The 12798-nt window shown below is 40.7% G+C and overlaps 1 protein-coding gene across 2 annotated transcripts in view; it reads right to left on the minus strand.

Annotated features, from left to right (window-relative positions):
- Window positions 1-12798, minus strand: part of LOC134213871 (uncharacterized) — a 243659-nt gene that overhangs the window by 39840 nt on the left and 191021 nt on the right. The window lies entirely within an intron of this gene.

Here is a 12798-nt window from a genome sequence, read left to right on the forward strand (position 1 = left end):
ATTGCTGCAACGAATGAACGGTCGGTAAGTCGATCGGTCAATGGGCGGTTAACATCAACAATAAAACGGTGAGAAGCGGTTATAAAGAAGTGCATAAATATATCGTTCTAATTGTCGTCGGGGCGGGATCTGACTTTTCTCATTCAAGAAGTGCAATAATACTCGAAGAAAGGATTGAGTTTGTAGAAATAATTAACGGAGAAATCAAGGGAAATTGATTGAGTATAACTTGAACCAATTTCATTTTATGAATGTGAATTAATTTATTTTGAGTTCGAAATTGCTTATTTAAACAAACTGATGAATTAAAGGATTTCACATTGAGCTTACATGGAAAATAAGTACCTATTTCTGTGTCATTTTCCTTCAAACAAATAAAATTTTGTTTTGACTCTATGTTGTGTGTAAAATCTAAAATGTGTTAATGAAAGTTCACTAAACTTATTGTAACATTTATTAATAACAAATTTGTACAAAAGTGTGTCCTACATTATTATTCTTTGTATTGGCTAGAGAAAAAACTTGTCTACATCGTGTTGAATCTCGGTGAGCTCCGTCCAGTCTTTGCACGCACAGTGGTGGTAGCAATGAGATTTTCACCAGTCGCCTAGGGCCTCTAATGAAGCAGTGCCGCTTTAACTACTATCATCCAACCGAGCGTTGCTACTTCAGTCCGTCAGCCGAGCTACTACCAGGCTTTAACGGCTTGAAAACTTGAATCCAAACTCGAAACAACTACCCAACAACCGCTTCTAGGCATCTCCTTTTCTCTGTAGGTACCTCCGATACTTCGCAAGTGCACGGTAGTGCAAATAAAGTCCACAATAATACGCCTCATTTCGCGTTAAATGCACTTCTTGAGCTTTTAATAATTTTTCAGTACGTTCGCAACGCGATCGCAACCTCCCCTGCCGGAGCTTTGATAGTGGTAATTTTTATTAGTGCAAAGCTGGCCGCAAGGAGCAAAAACCTCAGACGTATTAAAATCAGGCTTAGCGCAAGACCCCAGAGACGATGCGCGGGCCCCAGCACGATGGATGGCCCGAGTCAGTTGCGTTTGTTGTTCGCATCGGTTTTAATTTTTGCTTTATTTTATTTGTTGTACGGCTTGCGAAATCGCACCACACTCGCAGCGCACGCTCATTGCGCCAGCCAGCATCCAGTTCTGGTGGTCAGGTTTGTGTATCTTTGGCTTAGCCAATCGCTTCTTGCACGCTGTGCTGCCATAGAAAGGGGGTGGAAAAGTGAGCCACATCGCAAGTTGATTTCAAACGCACGCACGACGGCGGCGGCGCGCGATTCGACAAGTTGTTCGCCGCACCGCCGCACCTTCCCACTGAGTGTCGCACCCACAGCACGCTACTACGATGAGATGCGGTGGTTGAAGGCTTCTTGATCCTTGGCCATCGTCATCGTAGCATGCCATGTCTCTTTCTTTTTTAGGTGGCGAGGGATGCGGACTAAATCAAACTGATAGTCAAAAGCTGATTGCTATCATAATATTCCAATAGTTTTTGACAGTTTTTATCAACTGCACTACATTCAAAATGATAAAACCTTGAAATGCAGGAAAGAATTTTTGATGATGTAAAGTAGACTAGAATATAAACACATTACACTGATTTCTTTTAAACAATTTTATTTTATAATACGAGTTGATTTTGTTGGCTTCTGGGCTTTATCTCATAGCTCCGGATGTTCATCTTATGAAAAACAAAGCAATGGAAAGGAATATGATTTGTTTCTTATTTTGATGTTTTTTTTATGGATTAATCAGTTTTTTTTTAAATAATAGCTTTACTTTTATCAATTGCGGGTGCCTAAGAACCTCACCTTAGGACTTTTAGGGTAATTTCTGAATATAGAGTTCATCTTCCTCTCCTTCTCGCAACATTTCCTCTTCCAGCAGATAGAGCATGGATGTTTATATGCTTACCTGATGTTAATTTGCGGGTGAGAAATATAATGTCGAAGATCAGTTTTACATGTCTTGTAGTGTATTTTTTGGTCCTTCTTGTACAATAAAGTTTTGCCTTTAACGTTACTAAGTATGCGTAAAGGCTTTAGGATCACTCTAACACCAAACTTTTGAAAAAATCGGGGAATCCTGTCCCATTGTTTGCTATTGAAAATTTGCCAGATTGGTCTATATGGGATCAGAAGTTATGGCCAAAATAGTTTTTGTTAGTATTTTTTCCACGAGAAAGGCATCAAACCGCTAGGTGGATTAATCAGGGTTTTTTTAGTTAAAACGCGGTAGAAATATCGAAACTGAGATTTTGACAACAGAGGTCGGCGAAATTGGAATTATTCGAATCTCTTTGGAATTTTGATATTCTCTCCTTATACCAAGATTTTTAGGAACCACAAGGTTTATTTTTACCCTGTTCGGGTGTGCAATTGCAACCAGCTATTACACACATATTGGTGGTATGGACTTCAAAAGTAGTCTGCAAAAAGATGGGACAAGGAATGATTCCGCTTTTGAAATTTCTTGAGAGAAGTACGGAGCTGACGATAAGATCAAATCGTAACGCTTATAACACCTTGCGGAAAAATGTTCTACTTTTATTGTTTGGCACATAACACCCTGTCGATCAGTGAAGAATTTCCCGCTTCATGAAAAACTAGCAGTCCCGACAAACTTCGTCTCGCCCAATTTCAATTTTTTTATAAATTCATAAATCGAATTTACATATGGAAAAGAGTCTCGAAGCACGATAGAAACAATTCTTGCTTTCAAACACCTCCACATGCCAAATTTGGTTTCATTTGCTTTATTAGTTTTTGAGATATGCAGAAATGTCTGTTTCATTTGTATGAGAGCCCCCCTTCTAGAGGAGGAAGGGGTCTCGAGCCATCTTAAGGACATTCCCTGGGCCCAAAAACCCCTGCTATAAATTTTCACGTCGATTAGTAGTTTCCGAGTCTATAAGGGTCGGACAGACAGAAATTAGTTCTTATGTATACAGCAAATTAAATTAAATATTTGTAAATATTATGGGAAGGAATGCGACTTCGTGATTGCATAAAAGAATGAATGGTAAAAAGAAATGTCAACCATTCCCATGACTCATTTGGTCGGATGACCCGTTCGGCCAAATGACTTTCGGCCTAGTGGTTTGTACGGCCTAGTGGCATTTGGCCAAATTGCTGAATTGGCCGAATGGGTTTTGGCCAAATGACCATTCCCCATTTGGGATGAAGAGTTGTATTCGATTTCTAGTATGGAAGTGGAACTAACCATCAGAGATGTAGAGCTACTTACTTATGAATTCTATACACCTCCTGTTGTGCAATGAGCCGACTTGAAAGATATCCATCCTGAGCGATGTCCAACTATCGCTTTAACCTGTTGCCAGGTTAGATTTCGGTCGACTTCCTTTATTTCTTTATTGAGGCTCCGCCGCCTCTGGGTCTCAGGGTTCTCAGGGTCATCTTCCACGGCTTTAAAAAGCTTTTTATACCACCCGTCCTCAGGCTCTTCATCAAGAGTTTTGATGGATCGGGGCAGCGCGTCGGGTACGGTGTTTTTTTTTACCTTTGCGATGTCGGATTTCCATATCGCACTGTTGTAGTTCTACAATCCATCGGCTGAGTCGAGAGGAGGATCGCCACTTCGCTCGCCGTATGAAAGTCAGAGCTGAGGAAACGGTTCGTTCGAATCGCGTCGGGGACTAAGATAATGTGATGGACTTTCGTGCCTGTTGTTCAACATTGCGCTAGAAGGTGTCATGCGGAGAGCCGGGTATAACAGCCGGGGTACGATTTTCAACAGATCAAGTCAATTTATTTGTTTCGCGGATGACATGGACATTGTCGGCCGTACGTTTGCAAAGGTAGCAGAACTGTACACCCGCCTGAAACGTGAAGCAACAAAAGTTGAACTGGTGGTGAATGCGTCAAAGACAAAGTACACGCTTGTGGGCGGAACCGAGCGCGACAGGGCCCGCCTGGGAAGCAGTGTTACGATAGACGGGGATACCTTCGAGGTGGTCGAGGAATTCGTCTACCTCGGATCCTTGCTAACGGCTGATAAAAATGTTAATCGTGAAATACGAAGGCGCATCATCTGTGGAAGTCGGGCCTACTAAGGGCTCCAGAAGAGACTGCGGTAAAAAAAGATTCGCCACCGCACCAAATGTGTCATGTACAAGACGCTAATAAGACCGGTTGTCCTCTACGAACATGAAACATGGACAATGCTCGAGGATGACTTACAAGCACTCAAAGTATTCGAGAGATGGGTGCTTAGGACCATCTTTGGCGGTGTGCAAGAAGACGGTGTGTGGCGGCGAAGAATGAACAATGACCTCGCCCAACTCTACGGCGAACCCAGTATCCAGAAGGTAGATAAAACCGGAAGGGTACGATGGGCAGGACATGCTGCAAGAATGCCGGACAGCAACCCAGCAAAAACGGTGTTCGCTTCCGATCCGGCAGGTACGAGACGGCGTGGAGGGCATCGAGCGAGATGGGCAGACCAGGTGCAAAACGACTTGGCAAGCGTGGGGCGTATCCGAGGATGGAGAGATGCGGCCTCGAACCGTGTATTGTGGCGTAAAATTGTTGACTCAATGTTATCTGTTTAGATGTAGACTAAATTTTAGTAAACTTGGGACTTCGATCAAATTAAATGAAGATGTGGTTCGATTCGTGGTTGGTAAACTAATCATCTTTATTGTCAATCTTATTGAATAGGAAACTTCTTAATTCTAGTACATCATTATTTCTTCATTATGCTTTCTCTGTCTATGGAGTGAGAAGCTAGGAACAACTATTTACTAATTTACCAATCAGAGAAGCGTAAATCGTAAAGGCAATAACCGATACGTAAACATAGTCATATCGAAGGGCGTGTTCACTTTGGTTGCGTTGGAGTAGGTCAGTTGTGTAAAAGAAAGAACATAATTGCTCAGCGCTCTAGGCGACATGAAATATGAATCCAAGGGATCGTGAATGAGTCATGTTGTCATTGAAGAAAACCAGCGCCTTGCTCAAGTTACCAGCACTTGTGTGGTATGGGAATCGATAGGTGTAAAGTGACATGACACAGAATTATTCTTGGAAATGTTGTATGTCACCTAAAGGGATTTATTAGTTATGGAACGTTGTGTTCCAGATGAATTCATGGAATTGTTGTATTCCACTTGAGTGAATGTGAAGTAAGCGCATCTGACTTGCGCGTGGGAACATTCTGAAATTGAGCTGCATGTTTGCTCTGTTGGAAAACGACAAGATCTCTAATTTATGATCTTTGAAGATGAAAAGGATATTTAGTATGCTACAAAATAAATGAATGAAAATGCGATAAATCTGCGGAAGTTATTAATCATACCGAGAAATCGTCTTAATTGTCTAGCTGATTTCGGAACCTGATATCCTAAGATCACTTGAACGCGATCTGGATGAGCTCTTAAAACAATTTGGGACAAAATGTATCCAAGATACGGTAATTCCTGGTAACAGAACTTGGACTTAGTTAGGTTTATGCTTAAGTTTGCTTCCCTTAACAATATCATCTGACTGAATAGACAAATATTTCCGGCTCTAATGCTCCATGGCTCAGTACACGGTCCATTAACTTACTCAGAGTAGCACGACTGTTTACCAATCCAAACGGAAGCCGTGTGAATTAGAACAGCCCTCTACCTAGTATCGAGAAAGCCGTATACTTGCGTGACTCCGAGCCTAATGGAATTTGGAGAAACGTTTGTGATAAGTCAATGGTAGTCAGTAATCGCACCTGACCCAAGTGATTCAAAATTCGATTTTGGTGTTGTAATCTAATTCCTCACTAACACCATCATCTAAAAGCTCAATTGGTTGACTTCGTATGGCTGGTGAAATGCCGAATTTATAACAAAAATCGTATCCTAAGACACATCTTCGGTGTAATTCCGGAGCGATCAGAATGGGTAATATTTTTGTTGTTTCATTGAATGTAATGGGAATGTCTGCACGTCCTAAAACTTCTAAATCCTCCCCGGCAGCAGTAGTCAAATTTACTGATGGGGGTGTGAGATTCAAATTTAAGTTTTTAATACTCTTTTTCACTCCGATTCCCAAAACTGTCCTTGCAGCTCCACTGTCAAGCAGTCCAATCAAACGAATCCCCATTAGTTCGATTTTCGTGAATGGCCTGGCGTCTCCACTTAGCTTGACGAGCAAAGTTGCGATCTCGTCTCGCTTTGTAGAATGCCTGACCACTTTCGAGTATCCCAACTGCTGGAGAATGACTTCTGGATTATCGACAGGTTCAGACTGAGGACTTTTGGCACAGACCGAATTTCCACTTTGATACACGGTTCTGGTAGTACAGTGAACTCTCCCTTACTCGATATTCTGTAACTCGATATTTTCTCTAACTCGATGAAATTCAAAGTCCCTTGAATATAGCATATTGCGCTGCCTCCGTAAGTCGATATCTCCCTTACTCAATATTCTCTAAGTCGAAGTATTCATCGTCCCCACCCGCTCCGCCAGGAAAAAAAGTTTGTTTGTATCATTACAGTTTGTCCCCTGTCAATCACCACTGAGAACATCGCAACAACGCTACCTAGGCCCTATCCCATTTCCTATTTTTTTTTCTTGTACTCCTTAACCTCGACCAAGCCGCGAGTTTTTCGGCTCCCCAAAACTAATATTATGAAATAAGACGCAAATCATGATTGTAACTAAAAATCAAAGATATAACGGCTCCGTTATGCCTTATGGTACTTGAGCCTCAAAATAAAGACAAGTTAAAAAAAAAAGTCGAAGTAAGCTTCCAAAGCATTTTTACCTCGCTAACTCGATGTTGTCGGAAACAGTACATGCACAACATATTTAGAAGTTAGAAGTGAAAAGTGATAAGCGAGAAGTGAGATATGAGAAATAAGAAGTTAGAAGTGTAGAATGAGAAGTGAGATATGAGACGTGATATATGAGACGTAAGATATGAGACGTGAGATATGAGACATGAGATATGAGACATGAGATATGAGAAATGAGAGAGTAAAAGTTAGTGAGAAATTAAAAGTGAGAGATGTAAAGTGAGAAGTAAGAAGTGAGAAATGAGAAATGGGAAGTGAAAAATGCAAAGTGAGATGTGAGAAATTCGGAGTGCGAAGAAAGCTTCATGCGGCGTGCCATGTTCCTATTCATGTCCGTTGTTTCGCGCTAAGAGTCGTCGCCGTAAAATCAGTCCGTATTCTTTCATTATCGGATTCTCGAACAAATTGATGTTTCGGGAACAGTAGGTTGTTGGCCCAAGGTTCCCTATCCACCAGGATGGGGCTGCCATCTTAGGTATAGCTTCCGGGGAATAGCATTTCATACTCAGCCGCTGGATGCCAGAACAGACGCTGTTGGAGCCGCACCTCCTTGGTGGACAGACGCTCGATCAGTCGAGTCAAATTTGTTTAAAGTCCCACCCAACACACCAGGACTAGGCTAGTGCGCTTTGAGCGGCCCACGGTCGCTTTGATAGGGCCTGCTTGGGGACACATGCAGCTTTTTATAGAAGTTCAACAGAGCCCACCACATCCTAGGCAGACCCCACAGGACGCACCCTCTCACTCTAGCTGATGTCAGAAGGACAGGCTGCACTACCAGCTAAGTACGCAACCCTTAGCTGGCGGTCGATTGTCATCGGAAGACCCGTGGAAGCGTGAGTATTGGAGCTTGTGAGGACCAGAGCTATGTTAGGCGCCCCTTCCCGGATGTCAACTCACCATTTCGCAGCCCCTTCTCACTTCACTTAATAAGGAAACAAATTTTAACTGTTCGGCTAAACGACATTCGGCCAAATATAGGGTAAGACGGTATAATGCGCCCCACCTGGCCAAAACGCCCCCCTTTGATTTCTAGAAAACTATACCTAACTAAGGGTAAAAATCAGTTGGGACCTATAAATATTTGTAAAACGATCATACTATGTGAATGTGGAAGTATTTTTCTATTACACAACGAAAATAATAGCAAAATACAAAAAGTTACAGTTTGATGTAACTTTTCATGTTTGTTTGCTCAACATTCTGGAGCGACTCTAGCATACTGTCCGGAACACTTGCACTGGAACACTCAGTTGGGCAACAAAATAACTTTTCTCAGTGGTTAATATGATATAAAATTGCTTCCATCTTCAAAAATGTTACGATTTTCGAAAACATGTTTCACTGGCCAAAACGCCCCAGTGTAGGCAGGACGGTATGCCCTTACCAACTGTACACAAGCACAGCGAGCCTGCAGCAGTTGCTTCCAAATTGTATGGACAATATTAAAATGTAATTCACACCTGCTTAAATGGACTTATGTTGGTTTTTTAATGTCAAGCATATAAGGATTTGTAAACTTTTTGTTATGGGATAGATAAAATACTAATAAAGCGCTATGAAACGTGTTTGATTACGGTGGGGCGTATTGCCCAGGCACTTTTTGAAATCTAGATTTTCACGACTTTTCAAAAAAGCTTTTTTTTTTTTTTTTTTTTATTCCTTTATTTGTTAGGCACTCTGTGTTACTTGACCGCTACTGTGCCGATATCTACTGTGGTATTCTGCTGTACAGAATCCACACAGAATCTATTTTTAGATTTCCATTAGAGTAGAGTGGGGCAAGAGTACGCACTTAGTTTTCAATCGATCATGTGGCCCTTATGAAGCAAGCTTCTGCATATCAAATCAGTGTCGATGATTTATATACTCTTCCTTTATGTTACCCAGTGGAAAAAATATTGAAATTATTGAGATTCGTTTTAGTAGAACCCTTATTGCAAGACAAGTGAAAAACGCACTCTTACCCCACCGGTGGGGTAAAAGTGCGCATCGGGTGGGGTAAGAGTACGCATTTATCCAATCATGTGCTTTGAGTATATATTAACACAAATAAGAGTTAATAACATTTAATTGATGTTTAATGAGAATATATTAGGGAATGTTTAAAGATTACGTAGCTCTTAAAGGGGGAGGGGGTCCAAAAATGTGCACTTTCATACGAAAAACCATTGTTTTTTATATATGCAAAAATCTACAGAGATAAAAATATACCAGGTTTCGCGTGGCGTATACAAAGGCATTTTCCTTAAAGAAAGTCCACCAATCACGTAACGTAAAATTTGACTATTTCATCACCCCTCCCCCCTATCTTATACTATTTGTATGAATCCTCTAAAAATTATATGGATCGTCACACATCTCGCAACCCCTCCTAGCTATACGTTGCGTAATTTATGAATGTTTCTTTTGATTAAATGAAATTATCATTTAGATGAAATTGTGTTTTCGTGCTATGTTTAGGTGTACAACAAGTCCTAATACAATTTCATTATTTTGCTTCAGTGCTTTGTTCGCTAAGTCCTTTCTAACACCGAATTACTTCAACTTATCCTAAAAACTTGTGATAATTTCGAATTCTGTCCCTTTTTCTTAGTTTTGGATCTTTGCGCTTTGGAAGAAGTCTTATTTCGGCTGGAGATACGGGTTTGACATCATAACTTGAAGATTCATATGCGTACTCTTGCCCCACCGGTTCCTGCGTACTTTTACCCCACAGTCCCAAAAAATATTCAAGTAATGGTTTTGACTTCTTGGAAAACCAACCGGATTGGTGTTCTATACCATAAAGTACTCTATACAATAGGTTATCGAAATGGTATAATGTTCACCTGATTGAACGTATATATGGTTGTGAAATACTAGTTGCGGAAACCCAATTATTTTTAGCAAAATGACCAAAAAGTTATCTAACTCCATATCTCCCTTGTTGTTCATTCAAATCGTTTACAATTACACATGATAATAGTTGGCCAGAATACCTGTCAAACTGATGCAGTGTTGCTAATTTATCTTTTTTTATTACTTCAAAAAATCGAAAACGTACTCTTACCCCACGCGCACTCTTGCCCCACTCTACTCTACTATTATTGTTGTCGTTGCCAGTCCATCTCATCGTGAGTCCATTGTGTCCGTTTGTCCATGTCGTGTATCCAATGATCGTTGCATTGTTCGGTTGCCATTAATCCGGGTAGCGCTGGAGGAATGCCTCCGAGAAGAACAAGTTGTCAGTCGTCATCAGGCAGCCGTGACGGTAAGGCGCGTACCCCAAACGCCACCGTATGGGCTGCGGATCTGGCGACTGACGAGGGTTTGGTGGAGGGGCTGGGAATCGAACCCATGACCATTCGCTTGTAAGGCGAACGTGTAGCCAACTACGCTACGGGACCCTCCTTCAAAAAAGCTTTATTACGTGTTATCTGTAATATTTTTATATGACTACTCACATGTAATGCATTTGGGACTCGTTGAACTTCAATATAACACAAAGTTTGCATAAATTACGTTGAAAAGTAAACAGTTTTCATAGGTATTGCCTTAGGGGGGGCATATTATACCGTCTTACCCTAAATGTGTTCCCTATCTCGATACCTCCCTAACTCGATGGTCCCTTCAATATCGAGTAAGGGAGAGTTCACTGTAGAAACCTGTTTATTCCCTGGGTTATAGTTCAGATTGTAATTACGTCCCTGATAATTCCCACTGTAACTAGGAGGGAGAAGTCCCACTAGAATCGTTAATTCTCCAACTTTGTTTTTGCTGACTAATCTCCTCAACTTGGGGATGTGGTCTACTAAATCTGTTTTCTTTCCTGGCGTATAATTGCCACAGTTAATAGAATCAAATCGTTAACCGAATTCCTTCTTTTTAGGAATAGACGTTACGTTGGCAGATAGCATCGTCGTTCTGCAGTCTGCCCTGGTGTTTCGGAACAGCACGTTAAATTTTCTGGTATCGTCCCACTGCCTGGACATACCCGGAAAATTATAACAATTCGGCCTCAGTGAATCCCTCCGACCTAGCATTAAATTCAACTTCCTTTAGAAATTCGTTCAACTTCCTACCGTTATGTGTCCTGTCGTACCTCACTGACCATTTATGTATTGGTAATCGACTACCTCTCGGTTTTTCAATATCATCGTTTCGCCTAACATTTACTTTTTCACTACGAGATGGTTGAACTAGTTTGCTCACATCTACTAGGCTTTCAAACGAACCACATCTCGATTTCATCCATTCATAAACATTTTGCTGACTATAACCTTGTTCTTGTTCATTCTCCGTTTCCGTTTGTCTCGATCTATCGTCTACCGGTGTACTTTGCTTGATTTGATCAATTTCTCTCTCTTTGGTTGCATTTGTAGTTTCTAAGGCTTGTATCCGTTGAAGTAATTGATTAACAACTACCTTCAAACGATCATTTTCGTTGGAAAGCTTTTCTACCACGTTATCGTTCCTACCATAATCGTCATCTCTGCGTTGCTCACTAATAGCCAAATCATGTTCATGATGACAATGGATCGATCGCCGCGATTTTATGTTTCGGTTGCTAATCAATTGATTTTCGGCGAAGTCAAATTTGCCCCTCTTCTACAGTGTGTTGTGATAAACCATTGTAGAAGAGGGACATATTTTTGACTTCGACAAAACAAAAATACTTGACCAAATTAGTAATAGTTACAAAAGATTGACAGCAGAAACGTTTTACATTAAAATTAGAGGGGACGATAAAGTTGTGAACAAACAGAAAGATGCAATGAATTTTAAAACCGCCTATAACTCAATTATAACAAAGCTTAAAACCCCCAATAGCAGTACGTAACAATAAGAATAGATGTAAACAACGAGTAGTAGTAATGGCCGTCTTAGAGTAAGGAAGCGGCAGGAAGATTGTGAGTGATTATTTTGTGTTATTTATGTTTTCTTGACAATATATATGTGTATTTTAGAGTCCGCAGAAGATGGTCGAAGGCCAGTGAATCGACCGAAACGTCCGGACAATCTGGCAAACATTTGTTTTATTTCTCGCCGAAAATCAATCGATTAGCAACCGAAACAAATCATGTTCAATATTCTCCATTCTAAGTCTACTTCCATGCTCATCAATTTCTGTCTCTTCTACCACTTTAGATTTTGAATTTCGATCAATTTGATCCTTTTCGTAATTTGCTCTATTCTCGCTGACCTCTTCACGCATCTTTCGTAAGCTTTCATTCAGTATAGCCGCCTCTGCTCTCACTTCTTCTAGTGTCGAAATGATTAAATAAATTGTGCTGAGCAATGTAGAACACACTCCAGCTATGATAGCAATGCCATTCAAGTCTTCTTCTTCTTTGGCGTGGGACTTCAAACGTTCCATTCTGAAAAAAAATAAATTCATAATTTCCGCGAGTTTTTCGTCACACCATTTCTACCCAACATGGTTTGAAATTAATAGTTTTTCCATTTTTTTTTTCAGCTTTCAATAAACCGCGCAATGTTCACTCCCGTTTGGAACGACTCTCATCGAGCATATTCACATCACGGATTTGTAATTCATGGTCTAATTCGACATCAGCCAGATAAGCAGTGATCAACGCGTAGTACTACGACTGCAGACGAGATTGCTCCATCGCGTATGCTTTTAGAAAATTATAAAATTCAAAGGAACTATCTAGTGAAACGGTTTCGCACGTCAAAAAACAAATTAAAAATCCCAAAAATTGAAAATGCTAAATTTAAAAATCCTAAAATTTGAAAATTCTAAATATTTTAAATCCTCCCCTCTATTGTACAATGAAATAATTTCACGATCTGTGTCAGATAAAAGGAGTGAGCCCAAAATGTCAATCGGCTTGTGAAGGCCTGGATGTTTTCCCAGAGACCTCTATCGAAACCAGCTAATCAAGTGCGTATTTCCAAGCTGAGCCTACAACAAATTAACGGTAAGTAAATTTTATGTTGGCGCCAAAGTGTAATTACCGGTCTAGCCAACCGAGAGCAC

The sequence above is a fragment of the Armigeres subalbatus genome, chromosome 2 (genome assembly GCF_024139115.2).
Source record: "Armigeres subalbatus isolate Guangzhou_Male chromosome 2, GZ_Asu_2, whole genome shotgun sequence".
Lineage (NCBI taxonomy): Eukaryota > Metazoa > Arthropoda > Insecta > Diptera > Culicidae > Armigeres > Armigeres subalbatus.